Below are 25,789 nucleotides of genomic sequence, written 5' to 3'. Positions count from 1 at the left end.
CTGTGTGAGATGGGAGGCGAAAGGAATCTGAGAAGGCAAAGAGCCCACAGGACCTTGGCAGGAACCCAGAAACCCAGCACCATGCTCACATCAAACGCATCCCTAGACAAAATCCTGGACACCAGAGGTTCTTATCTTAGCCCTGGGTTGTTTAGGTTCAGCCTCACTGGGACCTATAATGTGGGCACAGGACCAAGCCAGGAGCATTCGTGGAGATGGGCTGACTCCAGATGAAGATGATCTCATGGACCAATGCCCAGTCCGTATGTCCTGCTTTAGAAACAGCACAGTGAGATTCATAACGCTGCTGTTCATTGAGCAGTTACTACCTGTGTCAGGCCCTGGAAACATTCAGTCCCAGGAGCTACCCCCCTAACTAACCTTAGACCCATTTACAGATGTACTACTGAGGCCTGGAGCATAGAAGGTAGGCCCTTATAAGAGCCTGGTCTCATGCTCACTCGTGTAAGCCCTTCTATGCTCTGCTCTTGACTTAGGATTCTAACTAAACCCCAGTGAGGTTCACTAGGCTTTAGCTGTGGGTGAAAGGCATCTCAGTTGTCTCAGAGAAGATGGGAACATGGCCCCATTAGTAAAGTGCTTGCTAGACAGGCATGAGGACCTACCTGGGTTTCATCCCCATGTCCCATGTTTCTAAGAAGCCAAGTGGGATGGGAAGGACTTGTCACCCCAGGGCTAGAGAAGTGGAGACAGGCAGATCCCTGGTGCTTGCTAACCAGGCAGACTAGTCTAACTGCCATGTTCCGGGCCAATAAAGAGACCTTGTGCCTTAAGAAAACAAAGTAGGTGTGTGTGTTGGGGGGGTGGGGGTGAGAGGGTTCTGTGGCAATAGCTCGGCACTTATGAGCACAGACTGCAGGGGATCTGGGTTTAGTTCCATGGCACTTACATGATGGCTCACAACCATCTGTAATTCTAGCCCTGGGGGATCTGACACATTCCCTGACCTCTGTGGGCACCAGACATACACATGGACCACACACATGCATGCAGAACATACTTAAACACCTGCATACACATGTATATACACATGTGTACACACACAGACACAGATACACACACACACACACACAGCCCAAGAGTAGCTGCAATGGATCAATCTTCCTACTTCTCAAACAAGGGAATTGAGACCGTGCAATGGCTCCTCTAAGATCACAAGGTTCCGTCAGCACTACATCAAAGGCCAGCTTGGTCAGGTGTTGGTGGCACACAGCTTTGATCCCAGCACTTGGGAGGCAGAAGCAAGTGGATCTCTGAGTTCAAGGCCAGGCAGGTCTACAGAGTGAATCAGAGCTATGCGGAGAAACCCAGTCTTGAAAAACAAAACAAAAAACCAATTCAGTCAACTTAAAGTATTACCATGATTTATAACAGATTTTTCTTTACAAAAATAATTTTGCCTAGTTTAGACAAATTCTTTTCCATTTGATATCAGAAGGATGCTCCTGGCATTTTGGGATCTCCTTTAACAGCTGCCCACCACTTCAGCTAAAAGAAACAGACTTAGAGAATAAAGGACTCTGAGTCAGAAAGGACAGAGACAAGGGTTGGTTCAGCACAGCTGGGCTGCTAAACCCCAGGAAAAGAAACTGAGGATCAGAGTAGAGGTCACAGAGAAGTCTGGCAAGGACAAGGGCAGGTTAAGAGGTGAGAGAAAGGGAGAGACCCAGAGCATCTTTATAAGAATTCCTCATCTTCAATCTATCTAATGCAATGGTTCTTGGCCTGTGGTTTGCAACCTTCTTGAAGGTCACGTACCTGACATCCTGTTTAGCAGATTAAATTTAAATCACAACAGTAGCAAAATTATACTTATGAAGTAGTAATAAAGTAATTCTGTAGCTGGAGTCATCACAACATAAGTAAAACTGTGTTAAAGGGTCTCAACATTAGGAAGGTTGAGAGCTACCGTGGGAGAGGGTTGTTTTTTGTATGGTTGGTGGGTTTTTTTTGGGGGGGGGGTTGTTTGATTGGTTTGGTTTTAGTGTGTGTTTTTTGTTTTGTTTTGTTTTGGTTTTGGTTTTTTGGGTTTTTGGGTTTTTTGGGTTTTTTTTTTTTTTGAGACAAGGTTTGTAACTTTAATTTTTACAAAGCCTATATTTTAATGATGGTTCTTAAATGCTTTAACCTCTCTTCTAGCCCATCACCCACCAGAGGTAGTGGAAAAGAAAGGATACAGGAGAAATGGACCTGTTTAGAAATTGTTCTTTGGAGCAAATCCCATCTGCATTGCTGGGAAATCAGCTGTTCAGTTCACGGGTCAGCAGCGGCAGCTTGATCCACTCACAAACACTTCATACTTCATGGATGTACTTCAGTCCAGTACGGTAGTGTCGTAGTGTCGTAGTGTTGGGATAGCAGCAGCTGTGGCATGAGTCACCAGGAGGAATTCGGACCAGCAGGGACGCCAGGAGTGCTCAGCTGTGCCTCTCTCTCTATGAAGCAGAGACCAACGAAGATTCAAAGATGCAAAACCAAGAAGTGTCACAGAGCTAGCTTCACCAGCACTTCCTCTGACAATCTGTGAGTCCTATTTCTTGTCCCTCCAATCATCATGTGTCCTCCATGGGTCTTGCCTTATCACATGTTTTGCCTCAGCAGGTATCAGCTGACATCATCCTGTCAATCAGCCCAAGTCCTCGGAAGTGGCAAGAAACTTCAGCACACCACCAGAAAATTTTTTGGTGCATTTCTCTCTGTGGAATCCCTGCAAATGGAGCTCAGTGTAAGGTGGACCAATACATGTGTGTCATTAACAAAGAACCCTTCATCACATGTCCTTTCACGTGTTTGTTTTAGCAGAACATCCTTTTACCTGTGTCTGCTTCAAGAAAACACTCCTTCACGTGTTTGCCCCAGCAAAACACCACCCAACACAACTGACTTTCCAAACAACCCTTAAATTTCCACTTCAAGGGTTTCTCTGTGTAGATCAGGTTGGTCTTGAACTCACAAAGATCTGCCTGACTCTGCCTCCCAAGTGCTGGAATTAAAGGCATGCAATCATCATCACCCTGTGAGTACCACTGATTTAATGGTACTTTTTTAAAAAACATTATTTATTGATTTTGTATATGAATACATTGTAGCTGTCTTCAGACACACCAGAGGAGGGCATCAGATCCCATTACAGATGGTTGTGAGCCACCATGTGGTTGCTGGGATTTGAACTCAGAACCTCTGGAAGAGCAGCCAGTGCTCTTAACCACTGAGCCATCTCTCCAGCCCCAAATGGTACTTTTAAGAACCTATTTGGTGTTTGATAATCTAGTCATTCATCTGTACAGCTGAAACACTGTGGCTAGAATTCTTTCAAAGTATAAGAACAGAGAGAACAAGTCAGGTTTGGGACACCAGCTTGTTACATAGTTTTTCTGTGTATGAAAATTTCCAATATAAATTGTTTCTTTTTTTTCCTGGTTCTTTTTTTCGGAGCTGGGGATCGAACCCAGGGCCTTGCACTTCCTAGGCAAGCGCTCTACCACTGAGCTAAATCCCCAACCCCATAAATTGTTTCTTAAGAGAACATTTTCAGTATTTCGGATTTTGGCTATAGCCTTCCTTGGACAAAGGCTGAATGAAGCCCTCAATCTCCCCGTCCCCAGGCCTAGTTCTGGAGTTAAAAAGTCTGGCTCCAGAGGTTCTGCTGCTTAGATGGAATCCGAAGCATTCGTTAAAACTCTGACGCAAAGGAAAAAACAAACATTAGTTAAACAGAATGTCTCCCAAATCTCCCAAATCCACCAGATCTTACAGGATTTACTTCGAAATTTAAATTGTGTAAATAGATCAGGGAAACCAGTAAATCTGATGTCTGTTGACAAATCGGCTTTAGACACCTCAGCTCTGAGCATAGGCATGCAGATTTCTCCCCTGGGGCTGCAGCCCTGGGAGGAGTTGGCCCTGAAACCCTATTCTCTAGGCTAGAGACACAAGTCCTATTCTAATGTAAAGACAAGCCGCAAGCAAGGTCCCATCCTTTCCTGACTCAGTTTCCCCATGTGTACAAGAAATGGAAGGGGATGACCACCGGGAGCTAGCTCTCTTCCAGGGACAGCAGCTATTTCTGAGCCAAAGGGACATCCTGGAGGTAACTTTAATCTTTCAGTTGTCTCCTCCACTACAGGGAGCTGTGGAAGCCTCCTAGGTGGAGTGACCAACGTTCCCAGGATGATGACAAATATTCAAGGACAATACCAGAGCAGTGTAGGTCAACACCCTGGCCATTCTCCTCTTGGTTCACTGATTACTTGGTTATTGATTACCGAGAGGGAAATGGGATGGTCCAGCTTTGAAAGGGGACAAAGATGTTTCTGAACTGGGAGGCTACTCAGCACACCTGTATTCCTGAGCAGAAAGGGGTCACCAGAAGCCAGTCCAGGAGTGAATTCTTACAGCCAGTCAGAGCATGCCAGAGCCCTGCAAGGTATTTGAGGGGTGACCTGTAGATGCAGAGAGAACCCAGTACCAGCAGTTCAGCCATCACTGACCCATCACAGCATTCTTGCCCAGCCAGGCACCATGTCCAACTCTATAGATGCCAGGGCTTCCAAAGAGGTCAGACATCACCTCAGCCCCTGGGTCCTGAGAAGCTGCCAGCACAGGAAGGCTTTCAGCAGCAGGTTGTGCCTTCTCTGGCCGTGTTTCTCTTTTTGTATGAGACTGTGTGTGTGTCCTCCCTCATGGGAATGCCATTATGGTGACATAGTGTTTTGTTTGGGGTTTTGGGCTGCTGAGGCTGGAGACCAGGGCTTCGTACATACCCAGCAAGCTCTCTACCACTGAACTACACTGAGCCCTACCAGGATGACTTCGGAGGGACTGGATGAGTCTCCAGAACTTCATTCCTACCATTCTACTGTTGCAGAACTGCCAGGCCATGGGCTCTCCTTGTAGACCTGCTGTCTAGACAATCAGTCCTCTTCCATATTTTGGTGAAAGACACATGTGTTCTCTCCCTATGGCTGCTCTGGCAAATGAATGCCAGTGTCTTGGTTAAGAGCACACAAGTTGGGCAAGCGAGAGGCTCAGCAGTTAAGGGTGCTCCCTGTTCTTCCAGAGGACCCGAGTTCAGACCCCGGCACTCACACTAAGCAGGTCACAGCTGCCTTTTAACTCTAGCCCCAGGGGATGTGACTCAAATTCTGGCCCCTGTGGGTATCCATACACATAGGCACACACCCTCACAGACTCTGTACTAAGAAGTAGCCTATATTTGGTTTCTGGGGGAAAAAAATAAACTAATAAATTCCTGGTGAGAATAATCAAGAAAAACAGATGGCAATCATCTCTAGCCTCCCTTTTCTCCTGTCTTTGAGGAATCAATGGATCCTGGCAGTAACTTTGAGTGTTGAATCTCTGGTCTTAATCAGATACTGACAGACCAGAATGAGAGGATGGAGTTCAGTGTGTGGCAGCGAATCGCAGCTTCCTGAATTGTAATGGTTATTGTGTTATAGCGTTGGCTGTAAATGGCCTGTCAGTGGCCCCAAAGTGCTTCAGCAGGGCTGGGGAGAGTTACTTCCTATCCTGGTTGTAGTGTGAAGGACATTTCCAGGTTAGGTCCTGAAGGATGAGAAGGCTTTAAATAAAGAAGGACAATGGCTGTCCAGGCTGAGGGTCCAGGAGGAATGAGGTCCACCCCCTCTTCATAAAGCACTTACAGAGCAGGCCAATGTCCTTCCAGCAGCTGACATTTGAGGCCCTCATTGAAAACATGAATGGGCATGGCCCAGGGCCTCTGCTTCATGCATTATACAGCTAGGGTGAATGATGAGAGGTTTGGAATTTCTTTTTAACCATTTGCTTCCCAGCTACTTCCCAGAGCGTTAGAAACAACAGTGACCTATCCAGCGACCAGCTTGATCCTAGCCATCCCTAGGCTCTTTGATGTGTTAGTTTCCTCTTGGATGGGTGCAAGAGAACATGTCTCCACGCAATCAGGTGAGCCTCTCCCAGGAGAAAGCTCTTTCCAACTCACGAGCAGGGGTGTGTATTCTGTTCTGTGTGTGCCTTATACACACAGGGCACCGGTATGTAGAGCTGGGTGCAAAGGTGTAGGCTTCAGCTAAAACCTGTAATCAATCGTAACATTGGCCCACCTGAGGCCTGCACCTTACAGGTGGGAGCTGTTTGGGGTGGAGGGTTGCCTATGGCCTGTCCTGAGAAGGCAGAGGAACTGAAATTCTAATCCTTAGAAACAAGAGGCAAAGGGCTAGCAAGATGGCTCAGTGGGTAAAAGTGCTTGCCACCAAGCACAACCACCTGAATTTAATGCTTTTTGAGCCACACGGTAGAAGGAGAGCTGACTCTCACACATTGTTCTCTGACCTCTACCTGTGTCCTGTGGTACACACCTCTTCCCCATAAATACACAGACTCAAAAATAATAAATAATGAAAAACACAACTCTTTTTCAAGACGAGTTTTTTGTGTTTTGTTTTGTTTTTGTAGACCTGGTGGTACTGAAACTCGTCCTGTAGACCAGGCTAGCCTCAAACTCAGAGACCCACCTGTTTCCGCCTCCTGAGTGCTGGGATTAAAGGCACGTGCCATCACACCTGGCAATAAACACAATATTTAAAAACGAGGAGCAAAGAGGCCATAACCATGAAGGCTTCAGATTCACGGAATAAGGAAGATGCTAATGGGGCCTGCTCAAAGTGGGAGTGAGTTGGACATCACGAAACTTCTAGTTGCATTCTGGAGTGAGTTGGCTCAAATACAAACTTGGCTCAAATGCTTACAGCGGTTTTATTATGATAAACAGAAGCTGGAAACAGACGTCCTCTCAAGGGTAGGTACAGAACCTACTTCATCTGGTCCATATTCTGGAATACCACATACTTGAAGAGGACCCAAAGATGACGTGCTATGTGTTAGTCCAGTCCAGCATCGATAGCAAAACATCTGAGACTAGTTTATAAACAACAAAAATATAATGCTAGTTTTGGCAGGATCAGAAAGTCCCAAGTTGAGACATCATAGAGTCACTATCCATGAGACAGCACTTTGTGACTGTGCACACTGTCTCTTCTCTAAGAGGACTAATCTAACACGCCAGGCTCTGCCCTCACAGACACATAGCTCTTCCTAAAGACCCATTCTCAAGTCCTTCCTACTCGTTAAAGTCCCAGTTTATGAGTTCCAGCGGAACCACAGCGCACAGCAGAGAGGTCTGCTAACTGCAAAGCTCAGCTGTTAACAAACCGATTCTCTTTCATTTCTCACAATAAAGGGTTACTCTAGTCACTCGTGTCCTTGCTGTAACCAAATGCCTGATGAGAAGCAACTTAAGGGAGGAAGGGTTTATTTTGCTTCATGGTTTGAAGGTGGGATGGTGTTGCAGCAGGAGCAGGAGGTGTCTGGTCACATGGCATCTACAGTCAGGAAGCCCAGAGAGATGAACGCTGGTGCTCTGCTCGCTTCCTGTTCTGCATTCAGTCCAGGTTAAGGTCCACAGAATGGTGCAGCCCACGTTCAGATGAGTCAGATGAGTCTTTCCTCTTCAGTTAGACCTCCCTAGAAGCATCCTCAACGATGTACTCAGAGGAGTGTCTCCTGTGTGATTCCCAATCTAACCAAGACAACAATGGCTACCTACCACAAGGGTCAAGGCAGAGAGCAGGTTTGAGAATGCCAGATGAGGAGAGGTAGCTATGGTACAAACAGGAGGGGTATCTTTGCTTGGGCATTGGGCTGGGCTGGTGGATTTACAAATCTACACAAGTAGGAAAACATACAGAATTACACACACACACACACACACACACACACACACACACAGAGAGAGAGAGAGAGAGAGAGAGAGAGAGAGTCTTAGTCTTTGTTAATATAGTCACTGTGGCTTCATACTTAGATATGATTTTACACAGTCATTGATACTACAAAAACCAGGCTCTGGGCATTCTGATCTCTCTGTGTTACTCATGTCTGTGTGTGAATCTGTAATTATCTCGAGATAAAAAATTTCACTTAAAAATGGCAATGATTCAATGTAAAGAATAGACCAGAACGCTTTGTATATGCTAGGAGCGATGCTATTTCAGGGCCTCATGCTATTGTAGGGGCTGGGGCTATAGAAAGTTTGCCCAACATGCATGAAATTCTGGGTTCAAACTCCAGCCCCAGAAAAAAAAAACCTGAAATTTTATACCTTATAGTTACTAAACAGTCGCCCATCCCATGACCCAGTAATTCCATCCCCCATGTATTCCCCAGAGAAATAAGTGACCATCAGAACATGAATGCAGGAATGACAATGATAGCTTGATCCATAATAGCCGTGGTAGGCAACAGTCCAGATGTCCATCACCAGGGGATTAATTGGCTGTGTTCTGTTCTTGCAACTCAATCCTTAACATGGCAATTTAAAAGCATAAGTGTGTGCCACACACAACCTCAAGGAACCTGCCTCACACTGTGAAAAGCCAAAAACATGTAAAAATGGCACTTCCAGTGGGGAAAACACCATGGCAATTTGGGTATATGTTCACAAGAATTGAAAACAAAGTCTTAGACAGATATCGACATATTCACACTCATCATAGCCTTGTTCTCATTTGGGTTGATGTAACTCAAGTGGTGGAGGGACATGGAAAATGTATATAGTATGTTGTTCAGCCTTAACACATCCTACATACAAACAGATAAACCTTGAGTGCTTTGGGCTACAGGATAAGTCAGACACAATAAGACAAAAACATTGTATTAGTTTTAATTAATTAACTTGACTTAACACAGAGTGGGCAGCACTGTTCCTTGTATGGGGGGGGAGGGGTCTAGACTATAAGAATGGAGAAAGCAAACTGAGCACTAGTGTGCATCCATTCACTCACTGCTAGTGTGCATTCATTCACTGCTAGTGTGCATTCATTCACTGCTAGTGTGCATTCATTCACTGCTGTCTGCTCTTGACAGTAGATGTGATACAAGTAGCTGCTTCAAGTTCCTGGTGACGAACTGTGACCTGGAATTGTGAGCCAAACCAACCCTTTTCCCTGAGGCTACTTTTACCAGGCTGTTTTAATCACAGCCACAGAAAAGAAACTGACAACCCTCTAGTCCCACATCAGTGTGAATGCTTACATGGCCAAATTCACACCAAGTTCCTGGTGGTGGCTGGATGCTGAGGAAATCAGGGGATTTCTCATGAAAACGGGAGCTACTGTTTAAGGAGTACAGAATTGGAGCATTTTGAAGCACTCTGAAAATGGATGGTGGGGATGGTCGTGCAACGTTGTTGATGCATTGAATAGACTGACTATAAACAAAATTGTCAGGATGGAAAATTTTATGGTTGTTTGCCTTTTGGGTTTTGTTTGGTTTTACGAGACAAGGTTTCTCTGTGTGACCCTGGCTGTCCTGGCTCTCGCTCTGTAGACCAGACTATTCTCAAACTCAGAGATCCTCCTGCTTTTGCTTCCAAGTGCACACCACACCTGAGTTTTTATGTATATTTAATACAACTTAAACATGGAGAAAAAAAGGAAGTAAACTTGCAGACACAAAGTTCACATAAAACATTACCTTTCTCTGCCTCCCTTTCAAACTAGGCCCACACCTATAGTGTTTGCATAAGTACTTTCAGAACAAGACATCATCAATGGCACAGAAACCAGCCCCAAGTATCCATGATAAAATGACATGTAATTTAAAAGTTTCTGCACAACAAAGGAAGCTATCCCAGAGCAAAATAGACAACCCACAGGGCAGGAGGAACTCTACCCGCTACACTGAAGACAGGGAACTAATGTCCAGAATTTACAAAGCATTAAAGAATTAAATACCAAGGAAATAAGTCTGCCAATAAACAAATGAGCTACTGAATTAGACAATTTTCAAGAGAAGAAACCAAAATGACTGATATATATGTATATATATATGTGTGTGTATATATATATGTGTATATATATATATATATATATATATATATATATATATTTCTAATGTTCAACATCTGCAGTCATCAGGGAAGTGCAAACTAAAACTGCTTTAAGAAAACACCTGACCACAGTCAGAATGGCTATGATCAAGAAATCTTACAATAGATGCTGGAGAAGATGTGGACAGAGAGGAAGTCTTTTATTTGCTGCTGGTGAAATGCAAATTAATACAGTTATTGTGAAAATCAGTTTGGCGATTCATCAGGACATTAAAAGTAGAACCACCATAGGACCCAGCTCTCTTACTCCTGGACATTATCCCAGAGAACACCACGCTCTACATAGAGATATTTGCACCCCACATTCATTGCCGCTTTATTCATTGCAGGAAGGAAACGGAACCAGTGTAGACGCCCATCAACAGGTGAAAAAGGAAATCTGGACATCCACACACAGGAGCATCATTCACCATTAAAGAAGCATGAACTTTACAAGAAGATGCATTGATTTAGAGTGTACAATATTAAGCAAGGTGGCCCAAATCCAAAAGGAAAGAAAAAAAAAAAACAATGTTTTTCTTTATATACAGATCCTAGTTGTCTTAGGTTTTGTTTGTTTGTTGGTTGTTTTTTGTCATTTTTGTTTGTTTGTTTCGTTTTGCTTTTCTGTGAAGAGACACCATGACCAAGGCAATTTTTACAAAGGACAATATCTAATTGGGGCTGGCCTACAGTTTCAGAGGTTCAGTGTGTTATCATCATGGCAGGAAGCATGGTGCTGATAAAGGAGCTGAGAATTCTACATCTTGAGTGGAAGGAAACCAGGAAAGACTATCTTCTGCAGGCATCCAGAAGGAGAATCTCTCTTCAGCCTTGGATGGAGCCTGGACATAGGAGGAGACCTCCAAAGTCCACCGGTCAGTGACACACCAACTCCAACAAGGCCACACCTCCTTATAGTGTCACTTCACATGGGCCAAGCATATTCAAACCACCACACTAGCCTATAATGTATATGAAATTTTTAAGGAAAAAAAATCAATTGACTAATAATGTTTTTTTGGTTAAAATAGGGTCTTATCTAGCCCACACTGCCCTTAAACTTCTTATCCTCCTTGAAGAGACACATTGACCAAGGCAACTCTTTTGAAAGAGAGATTTAACTGGGTCTTACAATTTCAAAGGTTTAGTCCATTATCATCATGGCAGGGAGCATAGCTACATCAGGCAGTAGCTGAGAGTTACATCCTGATCTGTAGGCAGAGAGAGGCAGGAATGGGGTGTGTGTGTGGGGGGGGTGCTGGCCTGGGCTTTTGAGATCTCAAAGCCTATACTCAGTGACACATTTCCTTCTCCAACAAGGCCACACCTCCTAATCCTTATAATCCTTTCAAATAGTACTACTACCTGGTGACTAAGCATGCAAATGGGAGCCTATGGGAGCCATTCTTATTCAAACCACCACTGGTGGTTAGGACTTACAGTCTGCTAAGACCTCTTCCTGGTTTGCAAATGGTTACCTTTCCATGACCTCCTTTGGCTGTAAGACAGCTCAAGGCTATGGTTTCTCTTCCAGTAAGGGCCCTAATCCAATCTGATCAGGGAGGTCCAACCCTGTATCCTTGATTAACTTGGAATGCTTCCTTCAGGGACAGCCTTATTGAGGAGTTCATGCTGGAGGAAAACTGCTGGGTGACACAGCAAAGCTCTAGGGAGCTCTGGCCAGCAAAGGGCCATATGATGTCACTTAGATGTGGGAGGGATGAGTAAACTTTCAAGAGAAGCATGGGGACCAGGCCTGTAAGAGCTCCAGGGGAAGGCGTGGGGCTCCTTCTCAGGTACTTTGTGGTCCCTGGAGCCAGGCGTTCAGAAGCAGGATCAGGGTGGAGATTAGCCACTGTTTTTGCATGCAGGGCAAGCAGTTAGGACAGAAAGGAAACCAAAGGAAGATGAAAGAATAAAGTGGGGGTTGGGGGAGATAGGAAAGAGAAAGACGATGCTTGTCATCCTGACCTCTCTAGTGTGACTCCTGTGGAGCCGGTATGGCCCATGGTTCTGCCTTCATCCCTGAGCTAGAGGCTGGCACTTTCCCCCCTATTTTAGAGGAGGAAAATGAGCCCAGAGTTCAAGGCACCTGTCTAGGTGGGCAGCTGCTCTGAACCTGACAGGACTTTACATGCTAAGCACCAAGAGGGACAAAGTTGGGCTGGGGATAACAGGGAGGGTCAGGAAACAGGAAGCCTCAGTCCCCCCACCCCTAAATGATGTTTCCCGAGCTCCACTCACCTTCCCCGTCATTGAATGTATGAACAGCGCCGTCATCCTCCCTTCACCCCCCCATGGGTGTGGTTCTGATTTCCTGCTCCTTCCCTCAAGGTGTCAGGACACGGCTGCATACCAGGCAGATGAGGATGAGGTGGAGTCTGGACTGGGTGGGTCAGCAGGATCGAATGTGGGGAGGTGGGCGGTGCTTCTTCAAAGATTTTAGTGTTACAGCTCTCTTAGATGCTAGTCAATGAAATAGTGTGTGCACCATACAAATGATTAATTAAAAAAAAAAAAGAAATAGTGTGTGTGCCTACACTTTATTCAGGGTATATCAAGGACTATATGAGTTGGACGGTGGGAAGGGGTTCTTCTTAAGGTGAAATTTCATTGGCGGAGGCTGAAGTTTCTGGAGATACCTCATTTCCATGGAGAGGCATTCCAAGAAGTTGAACCTGTAATTTCACCAAGGATCACATGACATCCCTCAGACAGAAGCAGGAAGGCTGTCCAGACAGTGTAGACCTGAGGTGCAACACATGGACCTGAGCTCCCTACCCCACACTGTGCAAAATCATGCATCCAGTTCTAGGGAACCAATGTGTTAGGGTAGCTAACACGCCATGCCTCTCCCTCATGGAAATTCTGTTCCAGAAGGAAGAGGAGAATGTCAGATGGAGAAAAGACCAAGAGACGAACATTTGCTGGTATCACCCTGGGACGTGGGAAAGGGCACAGGTTGTCCTTTAAGCTGGTAAGGCAAAACTCAATTCCTTTTACAATTTCATTACTAGGAAAATCTATTGGCCCCAGGAGCATTCTGCTCACCAAACTGAACTAAAAACAAAGGGCATCACTATCTTCCCAGGCTCTCTGTGGAACTGGCCACCCATAAATCAGTGCCAGCAGAGAGGGGACATCACAGGAGGGCAGAAGACAGCCACCCCCGGCCTGTCTTCCCAGAACCAGGTATAGTGGAGGGGCCAGCAGAGGGAAAAAGAGGTGCATGAACCGAACCAATGACCACCCAGTGCCTACCCCTCCCATCCATCTCCTATGAGCCACCCAGGCCCTCTCCTGGGGCACACACATCAGCTCTCCTGACTCAGAACCTAGAAACTTTATGGGCTCATCCATGCTCTCACATCAAGTTAGTACTGGGGAGAAGGGAGCTGTAGTATCCACCCCAGGCTTGTCTGGCTCCTACTTCCAGGTCCTGTTACACACATTCCCCTCAGCATATTCATGTTGAATGTGTGAACCTCAGGCAACCACACTTCCTCTCATCCTTGGGCTCTGACAGACTGGGTGACATGACCTAGAACAGCCCTGCGTCTGGGTCTGTCTACAGGCTTCCCCCACCAAACCTTTAGTAGCCAGCAACCTTCTCTGGACATCAATCTTCCAGACCCTGATGGGGTGAGGACACCCTCAGGGCACCCTGTCCTTCCTTTCCCATCCTTCAGCTCTGCAGGGTGTTGGGAGTTGTTTCTTTACTCCTAGACCTTCTGTCCAGAACAGCACCCAGGTCTGATGCAGATGAGCTACTCCGGGGACAGTGATGGGGGTTGGAGTCCTTTGACTGGTCCTGGCTGGCATCTCAGACATGGGGATTATCCTAACCCAGCCTTCTGCTGTTCAGCCAGTCTCCTCTCTGCTTTATTCAATATGTCCTCCATTTTACTGATCCCACTGAGAGAGACTGGCTGGGCTGGGATATGGCTCAGAGCTTGCTTAGCATGAGAGGCTCTGAGTTCCAACCCTGGCTCTGGAAAAGGGGAGAAGGAGAAAGAAAGGAAGAAGAGACAGGGAGGAAGAAAGAAGAGACAGGGAGGAAGGAAGAGTAGGCAGAAGGAGGGCGGGGGAGAGAGACCTACAGTGTTTGCTCTGCCTGTGCTTCTCATGATTGACAGACCCCTCTTGATGACCAAGAGCGGAAGCAATGCAGTCCTGTGAGAACTGTGTAGGCCCAGCTGTCAGCACCCATAGAGCCACTGCTCCTCAGTCGGCCTGGCTTCCACGCTCTGCTCTTCCCTCCCCACCATCTTCTTGGAGGCCACGTGACTGTTCGCATGGCTTGGTTGTGTGTGATCTCACATCATCCCTTCTATAGTTCTGGGGCGGATGTGACTTTCCACCAGTGAGAAGGCTGAAACCCGGCTGCAAACCAGGAAGGAAGGGAGTTCCACTTCCTGCCTCATGATCCTCTCCATGTCTTCCCTTCAAGCAGCCGTATACTACATCCAGAATCTGCGTCACTGTGATGAGGTTCTGCACGCACGGCCTCTTCCTCTTCCTCCTCTCAGAGGAGCTGCGGCCCTGAGGGCCCTGCTGTCCAACACAAGCCCCAGCTTCCCTCAGGTTCTATTCGTGAAGGGTACCTCTCTGCCTGCTCCTGGCTTAGAAACAGATGTGGAACCTCTCTGCACCTGGTTCCTAACCAGGCATCGGTCATGTGGTTCTTTCAAAGAGTTTCGTCCCCACCGAGCCTCCCTACAGTCCCTGGTACACGTGAGCCACAGGGCAGATTGTGAAGCAGCCGCCTCCCAGCAGGTGACTTCCACAGACCGGAAGACTGCAGGAACCGAGGGCAGCTGAGCTGATCAGCTGCCCAGATGTCTCCTTGGCACTGTTCTCTGTTTACTCATCTTCCCTGTCTCTCCCCCTTCTGCCCTCCCCTACTACCGGCAAGCACGGCTGACAACACCTGATTCACTCCCTCACCCTATCCCAAATAATCAGTGACTCACAATCCCCCCCACACCCCGAGGGTCTCGTTCAGGGAAAGGGGGTTGGCAGGGGCGGGGCGGGTGGGCTTCGGGTTTTCACAGGGCAAGACTGAAGCTAATACAAGGATTACTCAGAAACCTGGCCAAGCAACTCCTCCTCAGGAGGAGGAACATTTATTTCCACGGTAAGCAAGTCAATTCCCAAATCATGATCTGTTTGTGTTCAGGTCTCCAGCCACCTGCTCAGCCCCGGAAACAAACTCCAGGTTCCAGGCAAGGAGGAAATGAACAGTCTCGCTGGGATAACAGCAGATGGGCCAGCATTCTGGACGGTAGCAAGTGTCACAGGGAGGTCCTAAAGGGAGCAAGAGGTGTTCTGGATGCCCCTTAACACCAGGGAATGACAGAGAAAGTCCCCCCTCCCCGACCAGGCTGTTTGTAGTGACTGGCATAACCAGAGGATAGAGTTCTGGACCCAGATGCAAGGCTGGGCGGGCCTGCTGTCTGTTTGTCACTTGGGCTCTGAACTCTCTAACAGGAGACAGGGAGAGTCAACAGTGGGTTAAGAGACAGGCTCTGATGTTTACTGCAGTGGTAGCGATGGGAAGTCCAATAAGGCAGAAGAGGCCCCAGCCCCACGCCACTGCCACCAGCAGAAGACACTGGAAGGCTAGTGGGGCAATGCCGCTCCTCTGAAACTTGCTGCTGTGGTAACTCTCCTCCGTGAGTCCCCTCCAGGCCCCTGCATTCCTGGGTGTCATTCATTTCCAAGCTTGGAAAAACCTTGAGTCCCACACTGGATTCTGTGACCTAGAAGCAGGGTGGCAGGGTTAGCGCTCTCTGGAGGGTAGACCTGAAGGAGTCCTAGAAATAACTGCATTTGAACTTTGGTCCACACTAGAACCTAGACAGGAGAGATGAGCCAGTAGCTCCTGGCTCCCAGGGGTCTAGAACCCAGATTTATAGAGCAAGAGTTCCATCTGATTCCTATAATCCCAAGTTCTAGTCCCCCAAAACAAAGCCACTGACCAGTCCTGCAGCTGAACTTGGAGCTCTCACTGTTGGCTCAACTAGTCACGGGGGGAAGGGGGGCTTTCTCTGCTACTCCCAGATGTTAAGGGGCATCCAGAACACCTCAGTTCCCCTGGAGTTGCCATTGCAGATCTCCAGATACCTTTCAGAATACAGACAGATTCTTCTCCAGGACAGTTCTGAACCCCACCCTTAGTATATCACATTCCTGGCTGTTTGCTGTGTCTGTAGAACCCTGAGAGGATGGTGAGAGTGCCCTGAGAGGGGCAAGCAGCCAGCATCGGGAAGGGCGCTGTTGGTCAAAGAGCAGGCAAAATTGCCGAGTGCCTACAGTAACACTGCTGTGTTTCAGACACTGAGGAAAGGCTAGATGGAAGAATGCACAGACAGAAGTGAGAAGGACTGATGGACAATGGGAAAAGATGTGTGAAGGAAGACGGACTAGGAGGAACAACGGTGGTCAGGATCAGCTTGTAGAGGAAGTGGGAGGCTTGGGGTGGGCGGGTGCTCAGACCCAGGGTTAGTACACAGTTTCCTATTATTGTTGTATGCCATAGCACATTTGTGTCCAGAGGACAACTTGTACTGTAGGTTTTCTCTTTCTACCTTTATGTGGGTCCCAGGGATTGAACTTAGGTCGCTAAGCTTGTAGGACAGTGTCTTTATCCCTTGAGTCATCTTGCTGGCCCTGACAAAGGTAAAGGTGTCTGAGATTTGACAGTCACGGAAAGCAAGGTTTTTGTTGGTGGTGGTGTTTGAACTTTCTCTGTTCATGAACCCCCTTTCTCTGTAGAAAGAACTTCCAAAGCCTCCTCTGAGAGAAACAGTTTAGTCAAGAAGATGGTAGACAGGCCATACGCACCTTCTGTGGAAAAAAAAAGGAAAAAGACTATGTCCTACTGACACCTTTGAAGATGATATGGTGGTCTGAATGAGATGTCCCACATGGTCCCTTGTATTTGAACACTTAGTCCTTGGTGGTGTTGGGGAATGTTATGGAACCTTTAGGAGGTACAGCTTGGACAGAGGAAGTAGATCCCTGGGGGCAGGCCTTGAGATAGCCTCACTCACATCCTGGTCACTCTCTCTGCTTCCTGTGTACAGCAGATGCGGTCTCTCAGCTTCCTGCTCTGGCTTACGGCCTGGTGCCCTGCCTCCTTGTCATTATGGAATCTCCCTCCAGAACAAACTTGGTCATGGTGTTTAACACAGTAATGAGAAGTAACAAGGGTGAAAGGGAAGAAGAAAATGCAACCCTGTCTAAGGGGGGGACTACAGGAATGGAGCTTGGCTTTGACTCCCAGAACCACATAAATCAGATACAGTGCACATACCTGTGATCCGGCCACGATTCCAGATGGAGGCAAGAGAACCAGAAATCCAAGGTCATAGCCGGTTCAAAGCCAATCTGAGTGACATGAGAACCCATCTATAATAAATAAATCATTCACATTGGAAGGGGTCACGGTAATTGACATTGGTCTGGGGTCACAATAATGGAACTTTGCAGCAGTGGGTAGATTAGGTTTAGCCAGGAACAAGACAGAAAAAGTTTAGAACTGGATAGAAGGTTCAGCGTTTAAGGTGTTTTGCAGGGCTGGAGAGATGGCTCTGTGGTTAAGAGAACTGGCTGCTCTTCCTGAGTTCAAATCCCGGCAACTGCATGGTGGCTCACAACCATCTGTAATGGGATCTGATGCCCTCTTCTGGTGGCAAAGTACTCGAATACATAAAATAAATAAATCTTTTTTTTTTCTTTTTTTTTTTTCCGGGGCTGGGGATTGAACCCAGGACCTTGTGCTTCCTAGGCTAAATCTTTTTTAAAAAGGGTTTTGTGTTCTTGCAGAAGAGTGGATTTTTGTTTCTTTAGCATCTATGTTAGGGAGTTCACAACCACCTGTAACTCCAGCTCCAGGAGATTCAGCACCTTCTGACCTCGATGAGCAGCTGCATGCACAGGTGGGGTAGGTACATTCTTGCACACACACACACACACACACACACACTTAAACACATACACACACACTTACACACATACATACACACTTACACACACACACACACACAGACCAGGGGGTAAATTTAAATAAATAGAAAGGTGGAGATTTATAGCCAAGAAGACAATGAGGTCAGTGATGGAAAATTACTAGGGGAAAACATCAGGATTGAAGGCTTCTGGCTAAAAGGACTTAACAGGACTCTTGTGAAGGCAGTTGGGCAGGCAGATGAGATCAGACGTCCTCTGGGGAGCATGGAGGAGGACCTGATCAGGTAAGTTCAGTTAATCAGATATGGAGCGTGTGCCTAGGGTGATCTGACTGTACAGGACTATTTGTCCTACTTGTTTGGTTTTGAGACAAGATTGTACTCCATAGCACAGGGTAGTCACTATGTAGCTCAGGTGACTTTGAACTCAAGGCAATCCTCCTGCCTTAGCCTCCCAGCTGCTGGGTAGGAGCCACCATGCCTGGTTTCCACAAGATTCTTGCTAAAGCTTCCAGACCATTTTAATATGAAGTAGGAATCCGAAACAAAGAAATTGGGAAAGAGATGGGGAGGGCTTGGTTGGCCTGAGAATCCCAGTCCTGTCTCCCGTTACTTCTCCTCTAAAAACCTGTTCATTTGTTCTTCTGAATAGAAGCCTTTCCTACATTAGGCAATATAAACCCATGTCTTACTCTTCACCAAGCCTCTCCATTGGATTCTCTCCTGTTCCTCTGTCCTCCATTGAATTTGCAAACTGAACCCAAGCAGGAAGAGACCAAAAAAAAAAAAAAAAAAAAAAAAAAAAAATCCTTCCTCCCTACAAGGTTGCCATGAGAGCCGCCTGCAAGAAAGCCCTAGAGACACTCCCTTGGGGCAATCAGACGTTTGGCCTAAGGGCTTATTAAATGCTCCTAGGCAGCCAGCCGCCTGGCTGTGTGTGGGAAAGAAATCAAAGGAGCCACCATCAGCTTCAATTTGGAGAATGGGGATAGGCAGGTCATAAATATTCACCAGGAGGAAACCACAGCCTGAGACACTGCCAGCACTGGTCCCAGTGTCACTGCTCCACTTCCAATAACACAGGCATAGGACAACAAGGCAAAGATGTCTTCACTACCATGGGCACCTGGCTGGGGACTGTGGCAGTCTCCGTTTGTAGAATGCTGAAGACGACTTGGGTCCACCTCATGTGCACACTGACAGCATGCCGCCTGCCTTCCAGCTCTGTTCCATACCCTTCCTAGTATAGAAACCAACAGGCGGCCATGATCACAGTCAAGGGCTTGGTTGGGAGGAGGTGTCCATGAGCTCCTTGTACCCTGCAGGCCCCAAAACAGGCTCACAACACCGTCTACACTCATGGCAAGGGTGACCGTCCAGATGTCCCCTAGTCAGCCTATTCCACACTGAAGATATCCCCTGATTCCTATAGTTGGCTTTTTCCTCTTCCCCATCATTCATTAATTTTAAGTTCGGGCCTTTAAGTACTTATCATGGGGCCTGACCCAGGGATACCTAAGGCAAGATGACACTGTTAGTCTATGTACTCAGGAAGCAGAGGCAGGCAGATCTCTGTGAGTTTAAGACTAGCCTGGTTTACATAGCAAGTCTCAGAGCAGCCATGAATACATGGTGAGACCTTGTCTCAAAGGAGGAAGAGGAGAGAAGATACAGCTGGTGACAGTGACGTAGTAATGCTATAAAGCCACACCTCACAAAAGAGAACAGCAGGTGGCCTGGGGAGGAGACAGAAGAGGTGATGCCCGGGTATGGCTGTGACCCAAAAGGTCTGTGACAGGTCTTAGAATAGTAAAAATTGCCGTTCAGACCTGTAAAAATAGCTTAGTCAATATCCCTCACCACACCCAAGGCTGCACCTGATAACCAGAACCCAGTGACGTCACTCAAGATAACCAGACTCAGGACTAGAACCCCACCGCCCACTGGACAGTGTATAAGCAGAGACCAAGAGCAATGCTCCCCTCTGCACGTCTGGAAAGACGCCACCTTGATCTGCCCCGAGGCTAGAGACTCTCCCCTCAAACTGGAGGCTTCTGTTAGAGACTGGACCTGACCTTCGGCTGAGCTAAGCCACACAGGTGAGCAGTCTTGGTGAGATGGCTGAGAACCGTAGTTAGGAATTTGGAGTGTGAACTTCGTGTGATGACCCTTAGCATAATAAAGTATAACTTTTGTTAGACTCACCATGAGTACTCATGTTCTTGCTCACAACAGATCTCTCTTGGGGGGACTTGGGGGCACTGTATAGCTCAGGCTGACCTAAATCTGCTATATAACTGAGGTTGGCCTGGTTCCATTCCCCAAATGCTGGGGTTACAGGTATGTGCCACCATGGACGTTATGACAGATCTCCTGACGGGTGTCACATGCTGGTATAAAACGTTGTTCATGTCACCTCCAGCAAGTCGAGACCTGCTGATTCAGGTGTCATTCTGGATAAGGTCTCTTGTGGAGTCTTGAAACCCAGTTGCATTGACGCTATGAATCAAGGTCATGAAATCAAGTGACAGTGTAGGAGTATTCCCTTGGCGGTGTCTTCAGGGCAGGAGTCAGGGTGAACAGGACTTCCTGTCAGCTGGTTGGCCTCAGCCCCTAGAGGCCTCGGTGTCCATTCTACCAGTCGGTGTCTCAGTGACTCTCTGGAGTAGTGTGAAAGAATCAAGGCACGCCAACAGGCTTGAGGTTTGCAGGGAGTGACCAGCGGCTGGATCATCCCTGGTCCCATTCGGAGGGGTGAGGCCCTGCAAAGATACCCTTGGCTTTTCCAGGAGGGCATCAGCGCACTGGATGTGGGAGATAGGGAACAGAGTTGTATGTACACAGCAGGGACCAGGGGGGCCACTCCTCATACAAGCCACTGTCCAGCCTGACAGCCCAGCTCACTGGATTTAACTCCCTGCTCAACTCTGGAAAGCCCAGTTAATTCGGGAGAGTCATTTTAATCAATTAGATGAAGTGTAAAATAACCATTCAGCTCTGCTCAGGAAATGGGGCTTGTTGTCTCCAAGGCTTTATTGGAAAGGCTTTAAGACAGAACCATGCGCTTCTCTAAGGTGGGCCAAGAGAGGGAGGCTGCAGCCTCAGAGAGCTCTGTCTGCTTCAGCCACTCCTGCCACACTCGGGGCAAAAGAACTTTCCAGAGCCCCCTTGAGGACCCCCAGAAAGTTGCTACCAACTGTGGCTGAAAAACCCATTACCCCAGGCCACTCAGCCTCCCCCAAATCTTCTCCCCGCCTCCCTCAGGGTGGGTTTCCAGTAAGGGCTTCCTTTCCTGGCATCCAAAGCAGCTTCCTTCTTGCCCCTCTGCACAGAGTGACGATCTGAGAAACTACACCAAGTCCTAACACACAGTGGGCTCACAGGACACAAGTAGCAATACCTCTTTCCAAATCCCAGAGCTCAGCCAGAGAACCATGCTCACCTTTTCCAGAATAGCTCTTGAGAATTTGGAGGCAGCATCCAGTCTCCCTGGAGAAGGGTCACTCCCAATTGCTCCAGAAGTCCTCTGCTGTCCTGCTCTTCACCCCCCACCCATGTCCGCCCAGCAGAGGGTCCCATCAGCAATGATGCTCAACACCTGCAGATACAGGACAGGCAGAGCGACGATACATTATTTTGCATAGATTTCAAGTTATTGGTTCTCCCCTCTGCATTGAACCTGAATGGCTGGATGGAGCCTGAGAGATGGCTGGTCTTGAGTTATATACATGGCTCCTGAAACATACTCATCCTCTATCACTTTGATTTGTCCCTTCCCCACCCACCCCCCATAAAAAAGCCATCAGGCTTGAGCAACTAGTCACAGGTCCAGGACTACAGAAGCCCCCATGTGGAACTCTTGGACCCTCCCCCACATTCTAGAAATTCCACCACATAGAACTCAGTGAGAGAGCCCTCCACAATAGGGGATTTCCTTGCCTGAGCACTGTAACCCTGCAAATGATGACATTAAGGTAGTCAAGAACCAACAGTGGCCATCCCCCTGTGGGCAGAGCTTGCAACCTGTTTCAGGAGCCATGGGATCCTACCATAGAGCACACTGAGGAGGCTTCCTCCCTGTTGCCATTGGTGATGGGGTGCAGCCTGTTCCTCTGTGCTGTCCGAAAAGACTGAACATGACTTGGCTTCCCAACCAGTGGCCAGCTGGACACAGAAGTGGCTGGCAGGGGCGGGAGTGGGGGCTTCTATTGGGGGATCTCCCATGGAGCTCTGTCTCCTCAGACGCAAAAAGGGCTGTGTGCTTTTGTTCTTTTTTTTTTCTTTGTGATTTTTGACACAAATCAGAGTCACCTGAAAAGAGGGACCCTCAAATGAGGAATTGCCTCCATTAGATTGGCCTGTGGACATTTCTGATGATTAATGTAGAGGGGCCCCACCCCCACCCACTCCTAGGCAGGAAGCCCTGGGCTGTTTTAAGAAAGCGAGCAGAGGAAACCATAGGGAGCAAGCAAGCCAGTAGCCGTCATCCCTTCACGGTTCCTGCCTTGAGTTTATGCACTGACCTTCCCTGAACAGATTGTAGATTAATAAGATAAACAGACCCTTTCCTCCCCAATTGGTTCAGTGTTTTATCACAGCAACAGAAAAGCAAACTAGGATAGTTTGTCTCCAAGCCTACGTTTTCTGGCCCCACTCACAGCAGCCCACACCCTATGTTCATAAGCAGCCCTCAGGGTTCTTCATCCACAAACATCTCAACCATCTAACTGGGAGGGACGGGGAGGTGGGTTAACCAAAACTAAGTCTATGTGGAAAACCCTAATGGAAACCCACTGCCTTGCAAGTTCATTTTGAAAACATAATTTTAAAAAAGCTTGAACACAGGTACTATGCATGGGTGGACAATGTTTTCCCCAGAAGACATGGGTCATTAAACAAAGAATCAGCGCCAAGTGTGGGCTGCCTTCCTATGAGTTATTGGTCAGGGAAGCCCCCGGAGGCCCCAAAATAACACAAGCTATTGCCTACCAGAACTAGATGGTAAGGCCCTATTGTAAAAGACAACACATATTGCTGCAGAACATGGAGAAAGCAAGCTAGGAACTGCCCTGAAAACTTCCTCCCCAGAGGAAGGGCTGGGTTTCATGTGCCCCAAGGTTCATGTAGGCCCCTGGAGAGGAAAAGACATCACTGGTGTTACCCAGTTGTAGGCTTCATATGATACACACACACACACACACACACACACACACACACACACACACACATTTATATATAAACTAAATAGCTTATTTTTTTTTTTTTGGTTCTTTTTTTTTTTCGGAGCTGGGGACCGAACCCAGGGCCTTGCGCTTCCTAGGTAAGCGCTCTACCACTGAGCTAAATCCCCAGCCCCTCCCTATCTATTTCTAATTAGGAAAATGTCTTTCAGCCAGACCTTATGGAGGCATTTTCTCATCTCAGGTTCCTTCCTCTCTGACGACTCTAGCTGTGTCAAGTTGGCATAAAACCAGCCAGCCGAGAAGACCCCTTGCAAACTCGACACACAACGCATCGTTAAACCATAACCTTTTCTTTTGTGCTCTTCCCTAAGACGACACTTTAATATCAACATTATAATATAAACATATCAAGCTTTAAAAGTTCCAATCTTTAAAGAGTCAGTCTCTTTAAAACCCAAAGCCCTTTAAAATTACAAGTCTCTTAACCGCGGGCTCCTCTAAAATCAAAAATAAATTAAATGCTCTCTTTCTTCAAGAGGGAAGAACCAGGGCACAGTCATACTCTGAACAAAGCAAAACCAATTTCCAATGGTGTGAATAACTGAGCCCAATTATCTGAGATTCGCTCATGATTTTCTGGGCTCCTCCAAAGGGCGTGGGTCACTCCTCCAGCTCTGCCCTCTGTAGCACACAACAGCTTGTCTTCTAGGCTCAGGTCAGCTCTACTCCAGCCCCAGCTGCTGTGCTTGGTGGTCCTCCCACAGTACTGCCGTCTCCAAAATGTTGGGGTTCCTTGCTTTACAGGCTGCACTTTCACTAATGGCCTCTGTCTCGGGCAGGGTTTCTATTGTGTGATGAGACACTGTGACCACAAAGCAGGCTAGGGGGGAAAGGGCTTATTCACCTTACTCTTCCAGATCATCATGGGAGGAAGTCAGGACAGGAACTCAAGCAGGGCTGAAACCTGGAGACAGGAGCTGATGCAGAGGCCATGGAAGTTGCTGCTAACTGGCTTGCTTCTCCTGGTTTGCTCAACCTCCTCTTTTTTAAATAGAACCCGGGACCACCAGCCCAGGGAAGGCACCCCCTACAATGAGCTGGGGCCTTCCTCATCAATCACTAGTTAAGAAAATGCCCTACTGCTGGATCTTTTTTTTTTTTTCCTTTTCTTTTTTTCCGGAGCCGGGGACTGAACCCAGGGCCTTGCGCTTGCTAGGCAAGTGCTCTACCACTGAGCTAAATCCCCAACCCCCCCTACTGCTGGATCTTATGAAGGCATTTTCTCAATTGAGGTTTCCCTCCTTTCAGATAACTTTAACTTGTGTCAAGTTGACGTAAAACTATCAGCCATCACACGATCAAAGAATAAACACAAATATTCAGAGAATAAAAAATAACTACCTAACCTGGGGGTTATGAGGTGGATACACTATTAGAGTATTTGCCTAGCCTTCACGAAGCCCGTAATTCCCAGTACTGCATAAACTGGGCGTGGTGGTACGTTCCCAGTGATCCTGGCACTCAGGACTTAAGAGGCAGAAGATTATGAATTTAACAGGTAAGAATAGTTGAACAGTGAATTTGAGGCAAGCCTGGGCTACATGAGCTCCAGACAAACAGTCCCCCAACTATTTAACTAGCACGACTCAAACATAGACCAATCAGACAGACACCAGCATGTCCCTTGCTGGAGGACACTGACTGACCAAGCCCTGATGTTCTCGTTCCAGCCACATGGAAGGCGTCATCCCGTGCCAGCTTATCTGGATTTTACAGTGGGAGCCTGAGTCATCCAACGATGGCAACAGCGGTCATGTTAAAACTCACAGAGCGTGAGCCAAAGGCCAGACCTTTTGAGTCCTCTCCATATATGGAGTCTAATCTGAAAACCACAGCCAGGAAGTATGATTCTCACAGCCTGCGGGTAGACATGTGTACCTTACGCCACAGCCTTGTCCTAACAGACAGAGCTAGCCACGTCCCTTTAAGATGAGTAAAATGTACATCAGTACGAACTTCTCAGTCTGTATAATGTTTCTGGTATGTATGTTTTCAGGACTGACCATTTAGTACTGGATAACCAGTTGCATGCTCTTTCCTGGGGAAGACGGTTTCTCCTGGTCAGATTATAATCTCAAAAACTAAAAAAATAGTTTAAAAATAAAATAAAATGAATAAAACCAATTGTATAAACCTTTTAAAGCGGGTAGCATATTCTCTCTAGGAATTTCTATCTACAATAGACATAGAGTGGGCTGGAGAGATGGTTTAATGGTTAAGGCCATCTGCTGTCCTTCAGGAGGCCCGGAGTTTGGTTCCCAGCACCCACATGGCACCTCATAACACCTGTAACTCCAGTTCTAGGGGTTTGACACCCCCTGCTGGTCTCTGTGGGAACTGGGAACTTACGTGGTATATAGATATACATACAGGCAAAACATCCACACACATAAATAAATATAAAACCAGACACACGGGTCTGGGAAGATGGCTCAGTGGGTAAGAAAGACTGCTGTGTAAATGTGAGGTCATGAGTTCGAGTCTCTAGTCCTACATAAAAGCTGGACACAGTAGCATGAGCACCTGTAATTCCTGTGCTCATACAGGGAGATGGAGGAGAGCCTGAGATCGAGACAACAGCAAAAGGAACTGTTTCAAAGTACAAGGTAAGGACCAATACCTGAGGTTGC

The 25,789-nt window shown here is 47.2% G+C and overlaps 2 long non-coding RNA genes across 2 annotated transcripts; one reads left to right on the top strand and one right to left on the bottom strand.

The window, feature by feature from the left end:
* Window positions 1–15,036: 15,036 nt before the first annotated feature.
* On the bottom strand, window positions 15,037–21,602 carry LOC148005158 (uncharacterized). Its single transcript, XR_015622281.1, has 3 exons — window positions 21,359–21,602; window positions 17,265–17,359; window positions 15,037–15,708 (listed from the first exon to the last, which is right to left on the bottom strand). It is a non-coding gene; the product is annotated as an uncharacterized LOC148005158 (long non-coding RNA).
* Window positions 19,660–25,114, top strand: LOC148005157 (uncharacterized). Its single transcript, XR_015622280.1, has 2 exons — window positions 19,660–20,015; window positions 24,830–25,114. It is a non-coding gene; the product is annotated as an uncharacterized LOC148005157 (long non-coding RNA).
* Window positions 25,115–25,789: the final 675 nt, after the last annotated feature.

This window comes from Rattus norvegicus, chromosome 6, assembly GCF_021556685.1.
Source record: "Rattus norvegicus strain SHRSP/BbbUtx chromosome 6, alternate assembly SHRSP_T2T, whole genome shotgun sequence".
Taxonomy (NCBI): Eukaryota; Metazoa; Chordata; class Mammalia; order Rodentia; family Muridae; genus Rattus; species Rattus norvegicus.
Note: the sequence above shows the minus strand (reverse complement) of the source record. Positions and strands in the feature narration are given on the sequence as shown.